This window comes from Triturus cristatus, chromosome 4_2 (assembly GCF_964204655.1).
Source record: "Triturus cristatus chromosome 4_2, aTriCri1.1, whole genome shotgun sequence".
Classification (NCBI taxonomy): domain Eukaryota; kingdom Metazoa; phylum Chordata; class Amphibia; order Caudata; family Salamandridae; genus Triturus; species Triturus cristatus.
Window position 1 is genome coordinate 835029172 of NC_140586.1, and position 15916 is coordinate 835045087.

General features: G+C 46.0%; 1 protein-coding gene and 1 pseudogene across 3 annotated transcripts in view; both read left to right on the forward strand.

Annotated features, from left to right (window-relative positions):
* LOC146835215 (uncharacterized) overlaps positions 1-8629 on the forward strand; it is a 67449-nt pseudogene extending 58820 nt beyond the window's left edge.
* Positions 1-15916, forward strand: part of BTBD19 (BTB domain containing 19) — a 1273384-nt gene that overhangs the window by 617486 nt on the left and 639982 nt on the right. The gene's annotated exons all lie outside the window — the stretch shown is intronic.

Consider the following 15916-nt stretch of genomic DNA (forward strand, 5'->3'; position numbering starts at 1 on the left):
CACCATGAATGGTTTTGTGCTAAATTATGCTTCAAGAAAGAACTCTACTACTCACTCTCTACTACTCACTCTCTACTACTCCCTACTACTCTCTACTCACTCTCTACTACTCTCTACTACTCACTCTCTACTACTCACTCTCTACTACTCTCTACTACTCACTCTCTACTAACTAGTACTCTCTACTACTTACTCTCTACTACTCACTCTCTACTTACTCTCTACTACTCATTCTCTACTACTCTCTACTGCTCACTCTCTACTACTCACTACTACTCACTCACTACTACTCTCTACTACTCACTACTACTCTATTCTACTCTGTACTCACTCTGTACTACTCTGTACTACTCACTCTACTTCTCACTTTCTACTTCTCTCCTACTCCTCTACTACTCACTCTCTACTACTCTCTACTCACACTACTACTCTCTACTACTCGCTTTCTACAACTCTCTACTACTCGCTTTCTACTACTCTCTACTACTCACTCTCTACTACTCTCTACTACTCACTCTCTACTATTCACTCTCTACTACTCACTCTCTACTACTCTCTGCTACTCACTCTCTACTACTCACTACTACTCTCTTCTCTCTACTCACTCTACTACTCACTCTCTACTACTCTCTACTGCTCACTCTACTACTCACTCTCTACTGCTCACTACTACTCACTCTCTACTACTCTCTCCAACTCTCTACTACTCTCTACTACTCACTCACTCACTCTGTACTACTCTATACTACTCACTCTACTACTCACTTTCTATTACTCTCTACTACTCACTCTCTACTGCTCTCTACTACTCACTCTTTACTATTCACTCTCTACTACTCACTCTCTACTACTCACTACTACTCTCTTCAACTCTCTACTCAAACTGTACTACTCTCTACTACTCACTGTCTACTACTCACTTTCTACTATTCACTCTCTACTACTCTCTCTCTACTACTCACTCTCTACTACTCACTCTCTACTACTCTCTCTAACTCTCCTACTCTCTACTACTCTCTCTACTACTCTCTCTACTACTCTCTACTCTGTACTACTCACTCTCTACTACTCTCTACTACTCACTCTCTACTCTCTACTACTTACTCTCTACTACACTCTACTACTCTCTACTACTCACTCTCTACTACTCATTCCCTACTCTCTACACCTCTCTCTCTACCTCTCTCTCTGCCTCTCTTCTACTCTCTACTCACTCTCTACTACTCACTTTCTACTACTCACTCTCTACTACTCACTCTCTACTACTCACTCTCTACTACTCTCTCTAACTCTCCTACTCTCTACAACTCTCTCTACTACTCTCTCTACTACTCTCTACTCTGTACTACTCACTCTCTACTACTCTCTACTACTCACTCTCTACTCTCTACTACTTACTCTCTACTACACTCTACTACTCTCTACTACTCACTCTCTACTCTCTACACCTCTCTCTCTACCTCTCTCTCTGCCTCTCTCTACCTCTACCCATCTACCTCTACACCTCTCTCTACCGCACACATATGCACATATATATATATATATATTCAGTGAAAAAACCATAGGTTTCACACATGTTATAGTTAGCTGGACATTTTACTGATAAAAAACCAATGAAATTCCCCCGTTATAGTTAGTGCAGGCAACTATAACTCACGCGACCGCAATCCTCTGCTGATGCTAATACTGTATTTAGACAATTATTTGCCCATGTCTTCTTCCATTAAATTTTAGCTATACATATATTACAAATATTTTTTTTTCATAAAGACACATATGTCATCAGCAGAGGATTGCGGTCGCGTGAGTTATAGTTGCCTGCACTAACTATAACGGGGGAATTTCATTGGTTTTTTATCAGTAAAATGTCCAGCTAACTATAACATGTGTGAAACCTATGGTTTTTTCACTGAATTTGCAAGGTTTTTTAAATGCTAATTCCTAACTATAACGTGTGTGAAACCTATGGGTTTTTCAGTGAATTTGTACGGTTTTTTAAATGCTAAGTTACTTTACGCTATTCGTGGCGTGCGCGCCCACTTAACGCAGTTCGTTCCGTGCGCGCACCGTGCGCGCACAGTGAGCACTTTACACAGTTAGTGACGTGGATGGGCCATGGACGCACGATGCGCTTCGCGCACCGTGCGCACATGGAGGACATATTATGCGCTTCGTTGTGAAAGGTAAGCATTTAGATTTTTATATGGCATACATACATCCTGCTCTTTCCAGAATAAAGGGGGCCGGAGGACTGGGTATTCACTGAGTTCTATGGAGCAGCGCTTGGGTGTATTACGAGCTGGAGCATATCGGTGGGGCCCATCCAGGGCTTAATTCCATTTATTTGGCAGCAAGAAGATTGTGGCAATGGGATTGACACGCACTGCAGGTCCCAGAATGCATCTGGGGCGGACCTCCTATATGATTGGCCCATCTGTGGGCAGATAATTGGTCCGAATGGAACAGCTGCGTGATGCCGAGTGTTGCTGTTGAGCACCAGGAAGAAGGGCGTTCCGCCCGAAACGCGTTGTGATTTTAAGCAGCAACTGGACACATTGACTCACGCTATGTATCCTGCTCTTTCCAGAATAAAGGTTACCACAAACAGGCGCTGTCTCGAGTGCGCTTCTGTGCAGAGGGCACCTGTTTTTGATGTTATTCGCGGCCGCCCAGCCGCGGGAAGATGCACCACCCCTAGGATTGTGAAAAGGGGGCCGGAGGACTGGGTATTCACTGAGTTCTATGGAGCAGCGCTTGGGTGTATTACGAGCTGGAGCATATCGGTGGGGCCCATCCAGGGCTTAATTCCATTTATTTGGCAGCAAGAAGATTGTGGCAATGGGATTGACACGCACTGCAGGTCCCAGAATGCATCTGGGGCGGACCTCCTATATTATTGGCCCATCTGTGGGCAGATAATTGGTCCGAATGGAACAGCTGCGTGATGCCGAGTGTTACTGTTGAGCACCAGGAAGAAGGGTGTTCTGCCCGAAACGCGTCGTGATTTTAAGCAGCAACTGGACACATTGACTCACGCTATGTATCCTGCTCTTTCCAGAATAAAGGTTACCACAAACCGGCGCTGTCTCGAGTGCGCTTCTGTGCAGAGGGCACCTGTTTTTGATGTTATTCGCGGCCGCCCAGCCGCGGGAAGATGCACCACCCCTTGGATTGTGAAAAGGGGGCCGGAGGACTGGGTATTCACTGAGTTCTATGGAGCAGCGCTTGGGTGTATTACGAGCTGGAGCATATCGGTGGGGCCCATCCAGGGCTTAATTCCATTTATTTGGCAGCAAGAAGATTGTGGCAATGGGATTGAGACGCACTGCAGGTCCCAGAATGCATCTGGGGCGGACCTCCTATATGATTGGCCCATCTGTGGGCAGATAATTGGTCCGAATGGAACAGCTGCGTGATGCCGAGTGTTGCTGTTGAGCACCAGGAAGAAGGGCGTTCCGCCCGAAACGCGTCGTGATTTTAAGCAGCAACTGGACACATTGACTCACGCTATGTATCCTGCTCTTTCCAGAATAAAGGTTACCACAAACCGGCACTGTCTCGAGTGCGCTTCTGTGCAGAGGGCACCTGTTTTTGATGTTATTCGCGGCCGTCCAGCCGCGGGAAGATGCACCACCCCTAGGATTGTGAAAAGGGGGCCGGAGGACTGTGTATTCACTGAGTTCTATGGAGCAGCGCTTGGGTGTATTACGAGCTGGAGCATATCGGTGGGGCCCATCCAGGGCTTAATTCCATTTATTTGGCAGCAAGAAGATTGTGGCAATGGGATTGACACGCACTGCAGGTCCCATAATGCATTTGGGGCGGACCTCCTATATGATTGGCCCATCTGTGGGCAGATAATTGGTCCGAATGGAACAGCTGCGTGATGCCGAGTGTTGCTGTTGAGCACCAGGAAGAAGGGCGTTCCGCCCGAAACGCGTCGTGATTTTAAGCAGCAACTGGACACATTGACTCACGCTATGTATCCTGCTCTTTCCAGAATAAAGGTTACCACAAACCGGCGCTGTCTCGAGTGCGCTTCTGTGCAGAGGGCACCTGTTTTTGATGTTATTCGCGGCCGCCCAGCCACGGGAAGATGCAGCACCTCTAGGATTATGAAAAGGGGGCCGGAGGACTGGGTATTCACTGAGTTCTATGGAGCAGCGCTTGGGTGTATTACGAGCTGGAGCATATCGGTGGGGCCCATCCAGGGCTTAATTCCATTTATTTGGCAGCAAGAAGATTGTGGCAATGGGATTGACATGCACTGCAGGTCCCAGAATGCATCTGGGGCGGACCTCCTATATGATTGGCCCATCTGTGGGCAGATAATTGGTCCGAATGGAACAGCTGCGTGATGCCGAGTGTTGCTGTTGAGCACCAGGAAGAAGGGCGTTCCGCCCGAAACGCGACGTGATTTTAAGCAGCAACTGGACACATTGACTCACGCTATGTATCCTGCTCTTTCCAGAATAAAGGTTACCACAAACCGGCGCTGTCTCGAGTGCGCTTCTGTGCAGAAGGCACCTGTTTTTGATGTTATTCGCGGCCGCCCAGCCGCGGGAAGATGCACCACCCCTAGGATTGTGAAAAGGGGGCCGGAGGACTGGGTATTCACTGAGTTCTATGGAGCAGCGCTTGGGTGTATTACGAGCTGGAGCATATCGGTGGGGCCCATCCAGGGCTTAATTCCATTTATTTGGCAGCAAGAAGATTGTGGCAATGGGATTGAGACGCACTGCAGGTCCCAGAATGCATCTGGGGTGGACCTCCTATATGATTGGCCCATCTGTGGGCAGATAATTGGTCCGAATGGAACAGCTGCGTGATGCCGAGTGTTGCTGTTGAGCACCAGGAAGAAGGGCGTTCCGCCCGAAACGCGTCGTGATTTTAAGCAGCAACTGGACACATTGACTCACGCTATGTATCCTGCTCTTTCCAGAATAAAGGTTACCACAAACCGGCGCTGTCTCGAGTGCGCTTCTGTGCAGAGGGCACCTGTTTTTGATGTTATTCGCGGCCGCCCAGCCACGGGAAGATGCACCATCTCTAGGATTATGAAAAGGGGACCGGAGGACTGGGTTTTCACTGAGTTCTATGGAGCAGCGCTTGGGTGTATTACGAGCTGGAGCATATCGGTGGGGCCCATCCAGGGCTTAATTCCATTTATTTGGCAGCAAGAAGATTGTGGCAATGGGATTGACACGCGCTGCAGGTCCCAGAATGCATCTGGGGCGGACCTCCTATATGATTGGCCCATCTGTGGGCAGATAATTGGTCCGAATGGAACAGCTGCGTGATGCCGAGTGTTGCTGTTGAGCACCAGGAAGAAGGGCGTTCCGCCCGAAACGCGACGTGATTTGAAGCAGCAACTGGACACATTGACTCACGCTATGTATCCTGCTCTTTCCAGAATAAAGGTTACCACAAACCGGCGCTGTCTCGAGTGCGCTTCTGTGCAGAGGGCACCTGTTTTTGATGTTATTCGCGGCCGCCCAGCCGCGGGAAGATGCACCACCCCTAGGATTGTGAAAAGGGGGCCGGAGGACTGGGTATTCACTGAGTTCTATGGAGCAGCGCTTGGGTGTATTACGAGCTGGAGCATATCGGTGGGGCCCATCCAGGGCTTAATTCCATTTATTTGGCAGCAAGAAGATTGTGGCAATGGGATTGACACGCACTGCAGGTCCCAGAATGCATCTGGGGCGGACCTCCTATATGATTGGCCCATCTGTGGGCAGATAATTGGTCCGAATGGAACAGCTGCGTGATGCCGAGTGTTGCTGTTGAGCACCAGAAAGAAGGGCGTTCCGCCCGAAACGCGTCGTGATTTTAAGCAGCAACTGGACACATTGACTCACGCTATGTATCCTGCTCTTTCCAGAATAAAGGTTACCACAAACCGGCGCTGTCTCGAGTGCGCTTCTGTGCAGAGGGCACCTGTTTTTGATGTTATTCGCGGCCGTCCAGCCGCGGGAAGATGCACCACCCCTAGGATTGTGAAAAGGGGGCCGGAGGACTGGGTATTCACTGAGTTCTATGGAGCAGCGCTTGGGTGTATTACGAGCTGGAGCATATCGGTGGGGCCCATCCAGGGCTTAATTCCATTTATTTGGCAGCAAGAAGATTGTGGCAATGGGATTGACACGCACTGCAGGTCCCAGAATGCATCTGGGGCGGACCTCCTATATGATTGGCCCATCTGTGGGCAGATAATTGGTCCGAATGGAACAGCTGCGTGATGCCGAGTGTTGCTGTTGAGCACCAGGAAGAAGGGCGTTCCGCCCGAAACGCGTCGTGACTTTAAGCAGCAACTGGACACATTGACTCACGCTATGTATCCTGCTCTTTCCGGAATAAAGGTTACCACAAACCGGCGCTGTCTCGAGTGCGCTTCTGTGCAGAGGGCACCTGTTTTTGATGTTATTCGCGGCCGCCCAGCCGCGGGAAGATGCACCACCCCTAGGATTGTGAAAAGGGGGCCGGAGGACTGGGTATTCACTGAGTTCTATGGAGCAGCGCTTGGGTGTATTACGAGCTGGAGCATATCGGTGGGGCCCATCCAGGGCTTAATTCCATTTATTTGGCAGCAAGAAGATTGTGGCAATGGAATTGACACGCACTGCAGGTCCCAGAATGCATCTGGGGCGGACCTCCTATATGATTGGCCCATCTGTGGGCAGATAATTGGTCCGAATGGAACAGCTGCGTGATGCCGAGTGTTGCTGTTGAGCACCAGGAAGAAGGGCGTTCCGCCCGAAACGCGTCGTGATTTTAAGCAGCAACTGGACACATTGACTCACGCGATGTATCCTGCTCTTTCCAGAATAAAGGTTACCACAAACCGGCGCTGTCTCGAGTGCGCTTCTGTGCAGAGGGCACCTGTTTTTGATGTATATATGTATGTATATATATATATATATATATATATATATATCTGCATATCTATATAAATATAAATGCATGCATACATATACATATAAGCATACATATGCATGTTATGTATATGAAAGTTTGAAAGACACTAATAAACCAAAGCTAAAAAGCCACCTAATTGAAAAAAACAGAATTGCTTTAACTTTTACAAAGCCGAGACCTGTTGCATTTTTAATGCTTGTTTTTTAAGGGAATTGAGTTTTATTCTGAGATGGAACACTTCTGTTCTTCAGGAAGCACTCTGTTGATCTCCAATTAACTCCTGCAGTAGTTAGAGTAGTGACTCAGTCATAGCGCAAGCGTTAACGGTTGTGTTTGAATCGGGGCCAGGTAACGCGCACCTGCCTGGCTGGCCAGTTACTGTGCAATCTCCCTCATCAGAGGCGTTGAAAGAGTTAGAAGTTAGTCGCTGCACCTCTCACTCATTCCAGCACCCTATTTCTTCAGGAGGATGGTAGCCCTATGCATTTTTACGTGCCACCGGGGCCCTAGAAGCGGCTGCTGTCCCCACTCATCGAACATGGGGGAGGGTTGTTGTGCCGGCTGCGGCAGCCGAGGGCACTGCTCCTGGCACCGCCCGGGGAAGGCTTCAAGGCCGGGCCTGACGTCTACATCTCCCCTCGCTTCGTGGCGGAGTGCGTGAGGGCCGGAGAACTTTTAGACCCTGATGCTTACCGCTTGGTCCCCGAGGTGCTCCCCACACAACGATGCTGCTCTCACGAGCTAGTCCCGGGCCGCTCCAACGGTTACAGCTCCTTCACCCGCGCCGAGGACTTGGCCATCTTCATGTACCTTCGTGACCATGCTGCTGTCGGTGCCGCTGTCACGGGTACAGCGGTCTGGAAGGAGATGAGCCGTGTGCAGCTCACCAGACACACCTGGCTGGCCATGAAGAGCCGCTATCTCAAGAGACTTCGAGGCCACGAGAGCGAATACCAACTCCGGGCCCGCAGTGTCATTCCCACCCTGGTGTACCCTCACTGTAGCCTATGCCGACACCCGAGGACTTAACACTACCGCCGGAGACCAAGAAGAGGAGGACAGCGTGGAAGGGGAGGCAAGCGGGAAAAGAGATATTCAAGAGGACAGCACACTTGCAGAGAACAACCCAGATGGGCCATTGGAACAAGATGGACTTTCTACGCAGGATGACAGCACAGGCACCATTCAGGGTGGTTTTGCTCCTCCTTTGAGCAGTACAAAGGTTTCATCTACTGAGGGTGCCCTATTTCTTGATGCAAGTAACCAACCTGCCGGATTGGAGATTAGCGAAGTTGCAGAAAACGCCAACCGAGATACCGCCCCAGCTTCCATAAGCAACCGTAATGATCAATGTATTGTTGACTGTGATCTAGGGAGACAGGTTGCCACTGAAGGTTCTCTGGAGGATCGCAAAAAGGAGCATCGGGTGAATCCATCTAGTGATAATGCCAGAAACTCGCCAGAGCCTGACGTGGCTAAAGGCATTGATTCGACATCTCTTGACTTCCCTGAACCCAACCCTCCAAGTGTCAGGAAGCTCGATAACTTGGGACATTTAAAAGAAAGGCACCATTTAACCCAAACCAACAATCAGCACCAAAAGCTTGTCTTGTGTTATTCAGACAGAGGGAGTGGCTCTCTCTTGCTGCAAAAGATACCACTATCTGTTGTAACAATTGCTCATGATCCTTTACCTCCCTGCAACTGGTAATACACTTAAGTTAATTGTTATGCCACTCAAACTTGCAGTTCTGTCTACAGAGCTAAAGAACCATTTTTTGTAAGGTTCCTACAGTTCTTAACAAGCATTAAAAATGCAATAGCTCTCGCCTTTCATTAAGTTAAAGCCATTTGCTTTGCTATACAATACCATTAGCCAAGCAAAGGCCTTTAATTTAATCAAAGGCGAGACCTATTGCATTTTCAATGCTTGTTAATGCACTGCTTCAGGGTCATGCAGTGTGTGTGGCCTTCTATGGCAGAAGGATCTGCCGGATATTTGACGGATTTCCTGGGCTCACTGGGAGCCTCACTGAGTTGCGTCTGCCATCTTGGGCAGTCAAGCCACGCCCCCAATTTCGCACTGGTTTTAATGCCGTGTTCTCCGTCCCTGCACCAGTGGCAGCTAGGATCAAACGTAATGAGGAGAACTGCATCTGTGCCTTTCATAGTAATTGCCATTCTCGCAATATTATTGGATTATTTAATGTTCTTAGGTTTGTTGCAAAAGACCCTAAAACCACTACTTTATGATGTCCTGTTTCGTGCAGCTACTGCAAATTTGATTGTAAACAGGTAGTTTTCAGATGCGGCGATTGATCGCAAACTTTCTACAACTCAGTAAAAAAACTATTTAGTTATGTTTTATACATATGTATTCTTTCAGTTTAAGAGAGTAACTTGTCTATGTAAACATTATTTCAAACTGAAACTGATTTTTGATTTTATTTATTTCTAACATGGCAAAGTTAGTTTTCGTGACTTAGTAGTGACTGGATCAGAGCAAGCATTTGACTTTAACTGCAGCCAAACTAAAATAGAGTGCTGGTACCACATTTGTCACTACTCACAACCTTAAAATGGAGGGTTCCTGCACATTTGTCAATACTCACAACTTTAAAATGGAGGGCTCCTGCACATTTGTCAATACTCACAACCTTAAAATGGAGGGTTCCTGCCACATTAGTCACTACTCACAACCTTAAAATGAAGGGTTTATACCACATTTGTCCCTACTCACAACCTTAAAATGGAGGGCTCGTACCACATTTATCACTACTCACAACCTTAAAATGGAGGGCTCATACCACATTTGTCACTACTAATAACCTTAAAATGAAGGGGTTGTACCACATCTGTCCCTACTCACAACCTTAACATGGTGGACTACTGCCACATTTGTCACTACTCACAACCTTAAAATGGAGACCTCCTGATCATTTGTCAATACTCACAACCTTAAACTGGAGGACTCGTACCACATTTGTCACTACTCACAACTTTAAAATGGAGGGCTCCTGCACATTTGTCAATACTCACAACTTTAAAATGGAGGGCTCCTACACATTTGTCAATACTGACAACCTTAAAATGGAGAGCTTGTAGCACATTTGTCACTACTCACAACCTTAAAATGGAGGGCTCGTACCACATTTGTCACTAAAAACCTTAAAATGGAGGGCTCGTACCACATTTGTCACTACTCACAACCTTAAAATGGAGGGCTCCTGCGCATTTGTCACTACTCATAACCTTAAAATGGAGGGCTCGTACCACATTTGTCACTACTCAAAACCTTAAAATGGACGGCTGTAACCACATTTGTCACTACTCACAACCTTAAAATGGAGGGCTCCTGTACATTTGTCAAAACTCACAACCTTAAAATGGAGGGCTCCTGCACATTTGTCAATACTCACAACCTTAAAATGGAGGGCTGGTACCACATTTGCCACTACTCACAACCTTAAAATGAAGGGGTTGTACCACATCTGTCCCTACTCACAACCTTAAAATGGAGGCCTCCTGATCATTTGTCAATACTCACAACCTTAAAATGGAGGACTCGTACCACATTTGTCACTACTCACAACCTTAAAATGGAGGGCCCCTGCACATTTGTCAATACTCACAACTTTAAAATGGAGGGCTCCTGCACATTTGTCAATACTCACAACCTTAAAATGGAGAGCTTGTAGCACATTTGTCACTACTCAAAACCTTAAAATGGAGGGCTCGTACCACATTTGTCACTAACAACCTTAAAATGGAGGGCTCGTACCACATTTGTCACTACTCACAACCTTAAAATGGAGGGCTCCTGCACATTTGTCACTACTCACAACCTTAAAATGGAGGGCTCGTACCACATTTGTCACTACTCAAAACCTTAAAATGGAGAGCTTGTAGCACATTTGTCACTAATCACAACCTTAAAATGGAGGGCTCGTACCACATTTGTCACTAACAACCTTAAAATGGAGGGCTCATACCACATTTGTCACTACTCACAACCTTAAAATGGAGGGCTCCTGCACATTTGTCACTACTCACAACCTTAAAATGGAGGGCTCGTACCACATTTGTCACTACTCAAAACCTTAAAATGGACGGCTCGTACCACATTTGTCACTACTCACAACCTTAAAATGGAGGGCTCCTGCACATTTGTCAAAACTCACAACCTTAAAATGGAGGGCTTCTGCACATTTGTCAATACTCACAACCTTAAAATGGAGGGCTGGTATCACATTTGTCACTACTCACAACCTTAAAATGGAGGGCTCGTACCACATTTGTCACTACTCACAACCTTAAAATGAAGGGGTTGTACTACATCTGTCCCTACACACCACAACCTTAAAATGGAGGACTACTGCCACATTTGTCACTACTTACAACCTTAAAATGGAGGCCTCCTGATCATTTGTCAATACTCACAACCTTAAAATGGAGGACTCATACCACATTTGTCACTACTCACAACCTTAAAATGGAGGGCTCCTGCACATTTGTCAATACTCACAACTTTAAAATGGAGGGCTCCTGCACATTTGTCAATACTCACAACTTTAAACTGGAGGGCTCCTGTACATTTGTCAATACTGACAACCTTAAAATGGAGAGCTTGTAGCACGTGTCACTACTCACAACCTTAAAATGGAGGGCTCGTACCACATTTGTCACTAAAAACCTTAAAATGGAGGGCTCGTACCACATTTGTCACTGCTCACAACCTTAAAATGGAGGGCTCCTGCGCATTTGTCACTACTCATAACCTTAAAATGGAGGGCTCGTACCACATTTGTCACTACTCAAAACCTTAAAATGGACGGCTGTAACCACATTTGTCACTACTCACAACCTAAAAAATGGAGGGCTCCTGCACATTTGTCAAAACTCACAACCTTAAAATGGAGGGCTCCTGCACATTTGTCAATACCCACAACCTTAAAATGGAGGGCTGGTACCACATTTGCCACTACTCACAACCTTAAAATGAAGGGGTTGTACCACATCTGTCCCTACTCACAACCTTAAAATGGAGGCCTCCTGATCATTTGTCAATACTCACAACCTTAAAATGGAGGACTCGTACCACATTTGTCACTACTCACAACCTTAAAATGGAGGGCCCCTGCACATTTGTCAATACTCACAACTTTAAAATGGAGGGCTCCTGCACATTTGTCAATACTCACAACCTTAAAATGGAGAGCTTGTAGCACATTTGTCACTACTCAAAACCTTAAAATGGAGGGCTCGTACCACATTTGTCACTAACAACCTTAAAATGGAGGGCTCATACCACATTTGTCACTACTCACAACCTTAAAATGGAGGGCTCCTGCACATTTGTCACTACTCACAACCTTAAAATGGAGGGCTCGTACCACATTTGTCACTACTCAAAACCTTAAAATGGAGAGCTTGTAGCACATTTGTCACTACTCACAACCTTAAAATGGAGAGCTCGTACCACATTTGTCACTAACAACCTTAAAATGGAGGGCTCATACCACATTTGTCACTACTCACAACCTTAAAATGGAGGGCTCCTGCACATTTGTCACTACTCACAACCTTAAAATGGAGGGCTCGTACCACATTTGTCACTACTCAAAACCTTAAAATGGACGGCTCGTACCACATTTGTCACTACTCACAACCTTAAAATGGAGGGCTCCTGCACATTTGTCAAAACTCACAACCTTAAAATGGAGGGCTTCTGCACATTTGTCAATACTCACAACCTTAAAATGGAGGGCTGGTACCACATTTGTCACTACTCACAACCTTAAAATGGAGGGCTCGTACCACATTTGTCACTACTCACAACCTTAAAATGAAGGGGTTGTACTACATCTGTCCCTACACACCACAACCTTAAAATGGAGGACTACTGCCACATTTGTCACTACTTACAACCTTAAAATGGAGGCCTCCTGATCATTTGTCAATACTCACAACCTTAAAATGGAGGACTCATACCACATTTGTCACTACTCACAACCTTAAAATGGAGGGCTCCTGCACATTTGTCAATACTCACAACTTTAAAATGGAGGGCTCCTGCACATTTGTCACTACTCACAACCTTAAAATGGAGAGCTTGTAGCACATTTGTCACTACTCACAACCTTAAAATGGAGGGCTCGTACCACATTTGCCACTACTCAAATCCTTTAAAATGGACGGCTCGTACCACATTTGTCACTACTCACAACCTTGAAATGGAGGGCTTGTACCACATTTGTCTCTACTCACAACCTTAAAATGGAGGGCTCCAGCACATTTGTCAATACTCACAACCTTAAAATGGAGGGCTCGTACCACATTTGTCACTACTCACAACCTTAAAATGGAGGGCTCGTAACACATTTGTCACTAATAACCTTAAAATGCAGGGCTCCTGCTCATATGTCACTACTCACAACATTGAAATGGAGGGCTGGTACCACATTTGTCACTACTCACAACCTTAAAATGGAGGGCTCCTGCACAATTGTCAATATTCACAAACTTAAAATGCAGGGCTCGTACCATATTTGCCACTACTCACAACCTTGAAATGGAGGGCTTGTACCACATTTGTCTCTACTCACAACCTTAAAATGGAGGGCTCCTGCACATTTGTCAATACTCACAACCTTAAAATGGAGGGCTCGTACCACATTCGTCCCTACTCACAACCTTAAAAAGGAGGGCTCGTACCACATTTGTCACTACTCCCAACCTTAAAATGGAGGGCTCGTACCACATTTGTCACTACTCCCAACCTTAAAATGGAGGGCTCGTACCACATTTCTCACTACTCACAACCTTAAAATGGAGGGCTCCTGCACATTTGTCACTACTCACAACCTTAAAATGGAGGGCTCGTACCACATTTATCACAACTCACAACCTTAACATGGAGGGCTCCTGCACATTTGTCACTACTCACAACCTTAAAATGGAGGGCTCTTACCACATTTATCACAACTCACAACCTTAAAATGGAGGGCTCCTGCGCAATTGTCAATACTCACAACCTTAAAATGGAGGGCTCGTACCACATTTGTCACTACTCAAAACCTTAAAATGGACGGCTCGTACCACATTTGTCACTACTCACAACCTTAAAATGGAGGGCTCCTGCACATTTGTCAAAACTCACAACCTTAAAATGGAGGGCTTCTGCACATTTGTCAATACTCACAACCTTAAAATGGAGGGCTGGTACCACATTTGTCACTACTCACAACCTTAAAATGAAGGGCTCGTACCACATTTGTCACTACTCACAACCTTAAAATGAAGGGGTTGTACTACATCTGTCCCTACACACCACAACCTTAAAATGGAGGACTACTGCCACATTTGTCACTACTTACAACCTTAAAATGGAGGCCTCCTGATCATTTGTCAATACTCACAACCTTAAAATGGAGGACTCATACCACATTTGTCACTACTCACAACCTTAAAATGGAGGGCTCCTGCACATTTGTCAATACTCACAACTTTAAAATGGAGGGCTCCTGCACATTTGTCACTACTCACAACCCTAAAATGGAGAGCTTGTAGCACATTTGTCACTACTCACAACCTTAAAATGGAGGGCTCGTACAACATTTGCCACTACTCAAATCCTTAAAATGGACGGCTCGTACCACATTTGTCACTACTCACAACCTTAAAATGGAGGGCTCTTGCACATTTGTCAAAACTCACAACCTTAAAATGGAGGGCTGGCACCACATTTGTCACTACTCACAACCTTAAAATGGAGAGCTCGTAACACATTTGTCACTAATAACCTTAAAATGCAGGGCTCCTGCACATATGTCACTACTCACAACATTGAAATGGAGGGCTGGTACCACATTTGTCACTACTCACAACCTTAAAATGGAGGGCTCCTGCACAATTGTCAATACTCTCAAACTTAAAATGGAGGGCTCGTACCACATTTGCCACTACTCACAACCTTGAAATGGAGGGCTTGTACCACATTTGTCTCTACTCACAACCTTAAAATGGAGGGCTCGAGCACATTTGTCAATACTCACAACCTTAAAATGGAGGGCTCGTACCACATTTGTCACTACTCACAACCTTAAAATGGAGGGCTCGTAACACATTTGTCACTAATAACCTTAAAATGCAGGGCTCCTGCTCATATGTCACTACTCACAACATTGAAATGGAGGGCTGGTACCACATTTGTCACTACTCACAACCTTAAAATGGAGGGCTCCTGCACAATTGTCAATATTCACAAACTTAAAATGCAGGGCTCGTACCATATCTGCCACTACTCACAACCTTGAAATGGAGGGCTTGTACCACATTTGTCTCTACTCACAACCTTAAAATGGAGGGCTCCTGCACATTTGTCAATACTCACAACCTTAAAATGGAGGGCTCGTACCACATTCGTCACTACTCAAAACCTTAAAATGGACGGCTCGTACCACATTTGTCACTACTCACAACCTTAAAATGGAGGGCTCCTGCACATTTGTCAAAACTCACAACCTTAAAATGGAGGGCTTCTGCACATTTGTCAATACTCACAACCTTAAAATGGAGGGCTGGTACCACATTTGTCACTACTCACAACCTTAAAATGGAGGGCTCGTACCACATTTGTCACTACTCACAACCTTAAAATGAAGGGGTTGTACTACATCTGTCCCTACACACCACAACCTTAAAATGGAGGCCTCCTGATCATTTGTCAATACTCACAACCTTAAAATGGAGGACTCATACCACATTTGTCACTACTCACAACCTTAAAATGGAGGGCTCCTGCACATTTGTCAATACTCACAACTTTAAAATGGAGGGCTCCTGCACATTTGTCACTACTCACAACCCTAAAATGGAGAGCTTGTAGCACATTTGTCACTACTCACAACCTTAAAATGGAGGGCTCGTACCACATTTGCCACTACTCAAATCCTTAAAATGGACGGCTCGTACCACATTTGTCACTACTCACAACCTT